The sequence below is a fragment of the Vombatus ursinus genome, unplaced genomic scaffold (genome assembly GCF_900497805.2).
Source record: "Vombatus ursinus unplaced genomic scaffold, bare-nosed wombat genome assembly UNPS02009062.1, whole genome shotgun sequence".
Taxonomy (NCBI): Eukaryota; Metazoa; Chordata; class Mammalia; order Diprotodontia; family Vombatidae; genus Vombatus; species Vombatus ursinus.
Genome location: NW_020948840.1, coordinates 8,821,403 through 8,832,371, shown reverse-complemented (window position 1 = coordinate 8,832,371; position 10,969 = coordinate 8,821,403). Strand labels below are relative to the sequence as shown.

The following is a 10,969-nucleotide window of genomic DNA, read 5'->3' as shown; positions in this document are numbered from 1 at the left end:
TTCCCTATAAGATAAAATTCAATTTCTTCAGCCTAGCACTAAATGCCTTCTACAACCTGGTTCTGACCTTTATTTCTAGCTGTATTTCACATTACCTCTCTTTTTGTACTCTTATGTACCTGTCAAAATGGACTACCAGCTGTTCTCCAAACATCTTCTGATTATGTGCATTCACAAAAGCCATCTGCTATGTCTTCAATACTTTTCCTCTTCAATTTAGCTTCCCTGAATACTTATCTTTCCTTAAACAACTCAGATGCTACCTCCTCTGAGAAACCTCCCCTGATATTAGCCGTTGCTAGAGTTTTCTAAAGTTATTTTGGTTTTACCACTCTGGGTATATGATTCACCACTCTTACAGTAGAATAGAAGCAGGGATTGTTTCATATTTGTCATTAGATATCCAGGATCTAGTGAAGTCCCTTGATGATGGCAGATACTTAACTAATGGTGGCTGAATTAATTTGTTTTTTTTTAACCAGGCAAATTTTTCTTTAAAAAGAGACAAATGGAGTCAATATGTTTTCATTATTTCCAATTTTTTGAGACAATAGCTTGTTAAATAAGTTGGTTTGAAACTATTTTAGTGGCATATATAAGTATATATAATATACTTTTTTCAGTTAACATAATGTTAATTTTACATTCCTACAAGTTGATAATCTGATTTAATAAAGACAGCTGACTGATCAGACTGTGATACTGGGAAGCAATTGTCTATTAAGATTATTATTTATTTTTTGTGATGTCATTTGGTATACTTTCAGTCTCTCTTTTTAAACAAAGAATTCATGAAGAGTGTTCATGAAACTTCTAAATAAACTACAAAGAATTCATTTCTTCACTCATTTATTTAACAAGCATTTATTAATTGCCTATATACTATGAGTTGGGAAGATCTGGATTCAACTCCACCACATATAAACATGTGTGACATGTTTAAATCACTTAACCTCTCTTTTTTCAGTGTAATTATCTAAATCTGTGCGTTACAGTGAGGGTGCCTACTTGTATTGGTACAAGAAATTCCTAACATAGAGTTTCTTATAAAGATGAAATCTACAGATCCCTTGCAGGGGTGGGGGGATTATACCATTCATCATACTAGAAAATGGGAAAAGAAAAAGCAAAAATAATCTTGCTTATATAGTCAAGGAGCTTATATTCTAGTGCTGACAGATAAGTGAATATAAAATATACATTAATGATTTTAGGAGGTAGGGAAAATAAGAATGTTATTAGGGTGATCAAGATCTGCCTCTTGTAGGGTAGCCCTTTAAATGAGTCTTGATCCTTTACCTTTTTTTATGGTGCCAATTTTAAATATTGTATTCTCCAGGGCAAGAATTGCATTTCCGCTTGTTTGCAGTACTGATAAAGTATAATGTTGTTCAGTTCTCTCCCTCTGCACCCATTCAAGTATTCAGAATGCCCAGATTTACACAATAGCTTAAATGTTACTTTTAAACCACTACCACATTGGCTACAAATTTCAGTCCTTCAATTTTTGGAAAGCTGTGTGAAATGTTCTTTCTTCTGGTGTGTTTAGCCAACTTCTTTAATGTCAGGTCCAAAAGAAATACTTCTATACGGGGCTGCTCCACCCCCTGGGAACCCACCAGGCATGCCTCCTAGCATGCCCTCTGCACTCTGGTACAGCTTAAAAATGATGGGATTGCAGACCTTCTCCAATTCTTTCTGCTGATGCTCAAATTCTTCCTTCTCAGTAGTCTGGTTCTTATCCAGCCAGTTGATTATTTCATTACATTTGTCAAAGATCTTCTATTTGTCTTTATCACCAATTTTGCCTTGTAGGTTTTCATCCTCTACAGTAGCCTTCATGTTGAAAGCATAAGATTCAAGAAAATTCTTGGAAGACACCTCGTCTCTTTGCTTCTCATTCTCAGCCTTGTATTTCTCAGCCTCCTGGACCACACACTCCATGTCTTCTTTGCTGAAACAACCTTTATCATTGGTGATGGTGATTTTGTTCTCCTCACCTGTGCTCTTATCCACAGCAGAAACATTGAGGATGACATTTGTATCAATGTCAAATGTTACTTTAATCTGAGGAACCCCCCTGGGTGCTGGGGGGATTTCTGCGCGCTCAAACTTGCCAAGCAGGTTGTTATTCTTTGTCATTGCTCTCTCACCTTCATAAACCTGAACAAGCACACCAGGCTGGTTGTCTGAATGGTGGTAAAGGTATGTGCCTGCTTAATGGGGATGGTGGTATTGCATTTGATTAGAATTGTCAGAACTCCACCAGCAGTTTCAGTTCCAAAGGAAAGAGGAATGACATCCAATAGCAGCAAGTCCTGCATATTCTCAGATTTATCTCCAGACAAAATTGCAGCCTGGACAGCTGCACCTGAGGCAACAGCCTCATTAGGATTGATACTCCTGTTGAGCCGCTTGACATTGAAGAAATCTTGCAGAAGTCTCTGAATTTTGGGAAATGCAAGTGGAACCACCCACCAGGACAATGTCATGAATCAATGATTTATCTAGCTTGGTATCTCTGAAGGTCTTTTCCATAGGGTCCAGTGTGACATGGAAGAGATAAGCATTCACCTCTTCAAAATGGGCTCAGGTGACAGATGTATAGGAGTCGATACCTTCATAGAAGGAGTCAGTCTCAATACTGGCCTGGGTACTAGAAGAGAGGGGATGTTTTGCATGTTCACAAGCAATGCACAGATGGTAAACAGCCTTCTTGTCCTTCTTGCACTTTCACTTGAACTCGGCAATGAAATAGTTGACTATTTGGTTGTCGAAGTACTCCCCACCCAAGTGGATGCCCCAGCTGTGGACTTGACCTCAGAGATGCCATTTTCTTTTATTTTTTTATTAAATTAATTTGATTTATCAATAATCACTTCCATATTCTTTTGAGTTTAAAATTTTTCTTCCCTTTCCTCCCCACTACCCACCCTAAGAAGACACACAATTTGATATAGGCTATACATTTACATTCTTATTAAACATATTTTCACGTTAGTGATGTTATAAGTAAAAATTAAAACCAACAGGAGGAACCATCAGAAAGAGGAAACAAAACTCAACAGAAGAGAAAAAAATAGCAATTCAACTTCCACAGTTTTTTCTTTGGATGTGTATAGCATTTTCCATCACAAAGCCTCTGGAGATGTCTTAGATCCTTGTATTGCTGAGAAGAGTGAAGTTTATCGCTACTAGCCATTGTACAACGTGGCTGTTATTATGTACAATGTTTTCCTGGTTTTGCTCATCTCACTCAGCATCAGACCATACAAGTCTTTCTAGGTTTTTCTGAAGTAAGCCTGTTCATCATTTCTTATAGCACAATAGTATTCCATTACAGTCATATACCACAACTTGCTCAGCAATTCCCCAATTGATGGTCATCCTCTCAATTCCAATTCTTTGGAACCACAAGAAAGAGCTGTTAAGAATAATTTTGTACATGTGGGTCCCTTTCCCTTTTGTATGTTCTCTTTGGGATAGAGCCATAGAAGTGCTATTGGTGGGTCAAAGGGTATGCACAGTTTTATAGCCCTTTGGGCATAGTTCCAAATTGCTCTCCAAAATGGTTAGATCACTTCACAACTCCACTAACAATGCATTAGTGTTCCAATTTTCCCACATCTTCTCCAAAACGTATCATTTTCCTGTTTTGTCATGTTGGCCAATATGATAGGTGTGATGTGGTGCCTCAGAGTTGTTTTGATTTGCATTTCTCTAATCAAAAGTGATTTAGAGCATTCTTTTCATATGACTATAGATGGATTTAATTTCTTCATCTGAGAACTGCCTGTTCATATCCTTGGACCATTTATCAATTGGGGAATGGCTTGTATTCTTATAAATTTGACTTAATTCTCTATATATTTTAGAAATGAGGCCCTTACCAGAGAGACTGGTTGTAAAAATTCTTTCCCAATTTGTACCTTCCTTCTAATCTTAGTTGCATTGGCTTTGTTTGTGCAAAAACTTTTCAATTTAATGTAATCAAAATTATCCATTTTGCTTTTTGTAATGTTCTCTATCTCCTGTTTGGTCATGAATTCTTCTGTTCTCCATAGATCTGCTAGGTAAACTATTCCTTGCTCTCCCAGTTTGCTTATAGTATTAGCCTTTATACCTAAATCATGAACCCATTTTGACTTTATTTTGGTATATGGTGTGAGATTTGGTTATATGCTTAGTTTCTGCCATACTCTTTTCTAGTTTTCCCAACAGTTTTTTTCAAAGAGTAGGTTCTTATCCCAGAAGCTGGGGTCTTTGGGTTTATCAAATAATAGATTACTATAGTCATTGATTACTGTGTCTTGCATATTTAACCTATTCCACTGATGCACCACTCTATTTCTTAGCCAGTACCAAGCAGTTTTGATGATTGCTGCTTTATAATACAATTTAAGATCTGGAATGGCTACGTCACCTTCCCCTGCATTACTTTTCATTAGTTCCCTTGATATTCTGGACATTTTGTTCCTCCAAATGAATCTTGTTATAATTTTCACTAACTCTATAAAATACTTTTTTGGTAGTTTGATTGGTATAGCACTGGATAAGTAAATTAGCTTTGGTAGAACTGTCATTTTTATTTTATTAGCTCAGCCTACCCATGAGCAACTGATGTTTTTCCAATTATTTAGATCTGACTTTATTTGTGTGAAAAGGATTTTGTAATCATGTTCATAGAGTTCCTGGGTTTGTTTTGGGAGGTAGACTACTAAATATTTTATAATGTCTACAGTAAGTTTAAATGGAATTTCTCTTTCTATCTCTTGCTGTTGGGCTTTGTTGGTAATATATAGAAATGTCAATGATTTATGTGGGTTTATTTTATAGCCTGCAACTTTGCTAAAAATGTTTATTATTTCAAGTAGTTTTTTACTTGATTCTCTAGGATTCTCTAAGTATATCATCATATTATCTGCAAAGAGTGATAGCTTTGTTTCTTTTTTGCCTATTCTAATACCTTCAATTTCTTTGTTTTTCTCTTATTGCTACAGCTAACATTTCCAGTACAATATTAAATAACAATGGTGATAATGGACATCTTTGTTTCACCCCTGATCTTATTGGAAATGCTTCTAGCATGACCCCATTACATTTTATGCTTGTTGAAGGTTTTAGATTATTTTAAGAATTTTACCTATTTTAAGAATTTACCTATCTATTTATACCTATGCTTTCTAGTGTTTTTAATAGGAATGAGTGTTATATTTTGTCAAAAGCTTTTTCTGCATCTATTGAGATGATCATGTGGTTTCTGTTAGTTTTGGTGTGGATTGATGAATTATGCTGATAGTTTTCCTAATATTGAACCAACTTTGCATTTCTGGTATAAATCCTACCTGGTCATAGTGTATTATTCTTTTGATAAGCTACTGTAAGTTATTGCTAATATTTTGTTAAAAATTTTTGCATCTATATTCATTAGAGAAATTGGTCTATAATTTTCTTTCTCTGTTTTGACTCTTCCTGGTTTAGGTATCAGCACCACATTTGTGTCATAAAAAGAATTTGGTAAGATTCCTTCTTCACCTATTTTACCAAATAGTCTATATAGTATTGGAATAAATTGTTCTTTAAATGTTTGATAGAATTCACATGTAAATTCATCTGGCCCTGGAGACTTTTTCCTAGGGAGTTCATCAATGGCTTGTTCAATTTCTTTTCTGAAATGGGGTTATTTAAGTATTTTACTTCCTCTTCTGTTAATCTGGGCAATTTATGTTTTTGTAGATATATATCTATTTCACTGAGATTGTCAAATTTGTTGGCATATAGTTGGGCAAAATTATTTCTAATTATTGTTTTAATTTCCTCTTCCTTGGTGGTAGTTTCACCCTTTTTATTCTTTATACTAGTAATTTGGTTTTCTTCTTTCTTTTTTAATTAAATTAACCAAAGGTTTATCTATTTTATTGGTTTTTTTTTTCATAAAACCAGTTCTTAGTTTTATTTATTAGTTCAATAGTTTTCTTAATTTCAATTTTATTAATTTTTCCTTTGGTTTTCAATATTTCTAATTGGGTGTTTAATTGAGGATTTTTAATTTGTTCTTTTTCTAGTTTTTTTAGTTGTATGACCAATTCATTGATCTCCCCTTTTTCTATTTTATTGATGTAAGCATTTAGAGATATAAAACTTCCCCTAAGAACTGCTTTCATTGAATCCCATGTTTTGGTATGTTGTCTCATTATTATCATTCTCTTGAATGAAATTATTGATTGTTTCTATGATTTGTTGTTTGACCCAATCATTTTTTTAGGATTAGATTATTTAGTTTCCAATTATTTTTTAGTCTGTCTTTCCATGGCCCTTTGTTACATGTAATTTTTATTGCATCATGATCTGAAAAGGATGCATTTATTATTTCTGCCTTTCTGCATTGGATTGTGAGGTTTTTATGCCCTAGTACATAGTCAATTTTTGTGTATGTGTCACGTGCCACGGAGAAAAAAGTATATTCCTTTCAATTCCCATTCAGTTTTCTTCAGAGGTCTATCATACCTAACTTTCCTAATGTTCTATTCACCTCCTTAAGTTCTTTCTTGTTCATTTTGTTGTTAGATTTATCTAGTTCAGAGAGGGGGAGGTTGAGGTCCCCCACTAGTATAGTTTTGCTGTCTATTTCTTCCTATAACTCCCAGAATTTCTCCTCTAAGAATTTGGATGCTATACCATTTGGTTCATATATGTATAGTAATGATATTACTTCATTGTCTATGGTGCCTTCCAGCAGGATCTAATTTACTTCCTTATCTCTTTTGATAAGATCTATTTTTGCTTTTGCTTTGTCTGAGATCAGCATTGCTACCCCTGCTTTTTTTACTTCAGCTGAAGTATAATATATTCTGCTCCAGCCTTTTACCTTTACCCTGTATGTGTCACTCTTTTTCAAATGTATTTCCTGTAAACAACATATTGTAGGATTGTGGTTTATGATCCATCCTGCTATCTGCTTCCATTTTATGGGAGAGTTCATCCCATTCACATTCACAGTTATGATGTCTATTTGTGTATTTTTCTCCATCCTTTTTCCCCCTTTTTATGCTTTTCTTTCTCCTTTCTCCTTTCCCCCATGAGTGTTTTGCTTTTGACCACTGCCTCCCTCAGTCCCTCCTCCCTTCTATTAGCCCTTTCCCTTTTCCTCTCCTTTACCATTACTACTTCTTCCCTCCCTTCTATCCCCCTCCTTTTTGTTTTCCCTTTTCCCTCCTACTGACTATAGAGCAAGTTATATTTCTATACCTAACTGATTATGTTATTCCCTTCTTGAGCCAAATCTGATGAGAGTAAGGTTCAAACAATGCTCATCTCCCTCCCTTCTTTCCTCCTGCTGTAATAGATTTTGTGTCTTTTCCTGTAATGTAATTTACTCTTGTCTGCCTCCTCCTTTCTTACTACATTTTCTTAGATCAGACTAATCCACTTACTTGGATCCATTTAACTCACTTGATTAGATTTTTTTTTATCATTACATCAAAGTCAACTTATATCCACCCCCTTTATGCATGCTTCTTTAACATGGTGTAATAACAACACAATTCTCAAGAGTTGTAAGAGTCATCTTCCCTTGTAGGGATGTAAACAGTTTGCCTTTATTAACAATATATTGTATCTTTCTGTCGTATTTACTTTTTCATGTCTCTCTTGAGTCTTGTACTTGAAGATCAAGTTTTCTGTTGATCTCTGGTCTTTTTATCAAGAAGGTTTGGAAGTCCTATATTTCATTGAATATCCTCTCATCCCCTGAAAGATCATGATCATTTTTGCTGGGTAGTTGATCCTTGGCTGCAATCCAAGCTCCTTTGCCTTATTGAATATCATGTGTGCCCTGTGGTCTTTTAATGTAGAAGCTACAAGGTCTTGTATAATCCTGACTGTGGTTCTATGATATTTAAGTTGTTTCTTTCTGGCTGCTTGCAGTATTTTCTCTTTGATCTGGTAATTTTGGAATTTGTCTATTATATTACTTAGTGTTTTCAATTTGGGATATCTTTCAGGTGGTGAGCGGTGGATTCTTTCTATGATTATTTTATCTTCTGGTTCTAGGACTTCAGGGCAGTTTTCCTTTATGATTTCCTGAAAGATACTCTCCAGGCTCTTTTTTTCATCCTGGTTTTCAGGTAGACCTATACTTTTTAAATTGTCTCTCCTGGATCAATTTTACAGGTCAATTGTTTTACCCATGAGGTATTTTACGTTTTCGTTTTTTTTTTCATTTTTTGTTTCTGTTTGACTGATTCTTGCTCTCTCATAGAGTCATTAGTTTCCATTTGTCTAATTCTAATATTTAACAAATTGTTTTCTCCTGTTAATTTTTGTACTTCCTTCTCTAATTGATCAATTATATTTTTAAAGGATTTGTTTTCTTCAGTGAATTTTTTTTTCCAGCTGGCCATTTGTGTTATTTAGGGATTTGTTTTCTTCAGTGTACTTTTTTTTCCAATTGACCAATTGTATTTTTTAAGGACCCTTCTACCTCTCTCATTTGACTTTTAAAATCTTTCTTGAGCTCTTCTAAGAAGGCTCTTTATGCTTCAGACCAGTTCATATTCCCTTTTGATGTTGCAGATGTGAGTTTGTTGACAATGTTGTCCTCTTCAGAATTTCTGTCTTGATCTTCACTCTTCTCATAATAAGAATCTATGATACTTTTCTTTTTACATATGGTGTATCTTTATTTCCTGACCTTTAAAGAGATTGAGCTCTCCTGCTGGGAAGCAGACGGCACTGACCCAAGCTTCTTTTATTGGGAGCCTAGGTCTTGGTCACTGGCTTTGTGTGCTGGGTTCTCTTATGTTGGCAGTTGGAGGATGTAGAGTTCTGGCAGCTTACCTGGTATTAGGCTGGAATCAGCAAGGCTGGAACTTTTGAGCAGTTCTAGGTTGCCTGCTTTTCCTTTCCTTTAGCTTTCTTTAGCTCCTTTTAGATGGGTGCTGCAGGGTGTTTATCTGCCTGGGGCCCCTTGCAGTACTGCCTTTCTTAGTTCTGCTAAGGTACTGGGAGACTCCTTTGCTGAGGCACTCAGAGATCCAGGTGTTGGTGTTTGCCTGCTCTACCACCTGGGTTTCAGGATCTTCTCCTGGTTGGCAGTTGGAGGCTGTAAGGTTCTGACAGTTTACTTGGTGTTGGGCTGGAATCAGCAAGGCTGGAACTTTCAGGCAATTCTAGACTGCTTTCTTCAGCTCCTTTCAGATGAATGCTGCAGGGTGTTTATCCAACTGGGGCCCTTTGTAATGCTGCTTCCCTTATTTTTGCTGAGGCACTGGGAGACCCATTTGCTGTAGAATGCTGATGCACCAGAATCTCTTCCTGGTTTGGTAAAATGGGTCTTTCTGCTAGCTGTCTGGGATACCTCCCTTTACATACTACTCCCCTTTCCCCAGGGTAAGAGGGCATTTTCCCATTAATCCCTCAAGCTACTTGGGCTACTACACTGCTGCTCCCCATCTATCTTCTGGTTCTGCTGTTCCAGGGTTTTTTTCTGGGGTGATATTTTCTGGGTTTTTAGAGGTTGGTAGGGAAGGGTGAGAGCATCTACCCTTTTACTCTGCCATCTTGGCTCCCAGCCAGAGATGCCATTTTCAATGGTAAGAATGGAGACATCAAAAGTACCACCTCCAAGGTCAAAGATCAACACATCTCTCTCAGGACCAACCTTTTTGTCCAAGTCATAAGCAATAGCAGCAGCAGTTTGCTCATTGATGATTCAGAGCACATTGAGCCCAGTGATAGTTCCAGCATCTTTGGTGGTCTGACATTGGGAATTGTTGAAATAGGCTGATAATTTGACCTTAGCATTTGTGACAGTCTTTCCCAGGTAAGCTTCAGCAATTTCTTTCATCTTGATCAAGACCATAGAAGATACTTCTTCTGGATAGAAACTTTTGGTCTCCCCTTTGTATTCCACTTAGACCTTAGGACTGCCTGTGTCATTCATCACTGTGAAAGGCCAATGATTCATATGTGACCGTACAACTATGTCATCAAATCTTTAACTAATCAGATGTTTGGCAACAAGAACTGTGTTGGTGGAGTTCATTGCAACTTGATTCTTTGCAGCATCACCAATTAAATGTTCTGTGTTGGTGAAGGTGATATAGTTTGGGATGGTCCAGTTTCCTTGGTCATTAGCAATGATCTCCACTTTTCCATGTTGGAAGACTCCCACGCAGGAGTAAGTGGTGCCGAGATCAATGCCATCTGTGGGTCCCTTCAACATGGTTGCTGGAGAGTCAGGGTCATAGTTGACTGGTGTGGAGGAAGAAGGACTGCTGCTGTGCTGAGTAGCAATCGTTTACTTTTTTTTTTTTTTGCTTTTTGGTGAGGCAATTGGGGTTAAGTGACTTGCCCAGGGTCACACAGCTAGTTAAGTGTCAAGTGTCTGAAACCAGATTTGAACCCACATCCTCCTGACTCCAAGGCTGGAGCTCTATGCTCTGGGCCACCTAGCTGCCCCTGCAATCAGTTACTTTAAAAAAAAATCCAAACTATATTTCTCATCCTATTATAACTATTCCTCCATGTATCTGTCTTCATATTGAAGACAGTCTGCATGAAAGTGGACTAATTTTGGAGGATCTGCTAAATCTTTCTACAGCCTCATCTCTTGCTTTTTTTTTTACATACTAAATTCTACTCCTGCCCTTTATTTTATTTTTGTGTGTATCTCTCATTTTTATAGTGTTTCCTAAAAGCAACATACTGTTGAATTCAAAATTTTCATCTGCTATCCATTTGTTTTGTGGGTAAATTTTTCCCATTCACATTTTAAGCTAAAATTGCTTGTTGTGTATTTTCCTTCTTCCTGTTTTTCTTCATTGCCCTTCTCACCCTGTTTACCCTATCACTCCTTACTACTCTGCTTTACTTCTACCCTCTATCTTACACTCCCATTCCTTAACCTACCCACCCTGCAAGAGTCCCTCTCGTATCCTCTCCTCCCTCCCTAACCCTTTGGCCTCTT

At 36.6% G+C, this 10,969-nt stretch overlaps 1 pseudogene; it reads right to left on the bottom strand.

Moving 5' to 3' along the window:
• Positions 1-1,545: 1,545 nt before the first annotated feature.
• LOC114034625 lies at positions 1,546-10,225 on the bottom strand (annotated as a pseudogene).
• Between the last annotated feature and the right edge of the window lie 744 nt (positions 10,226-10,969).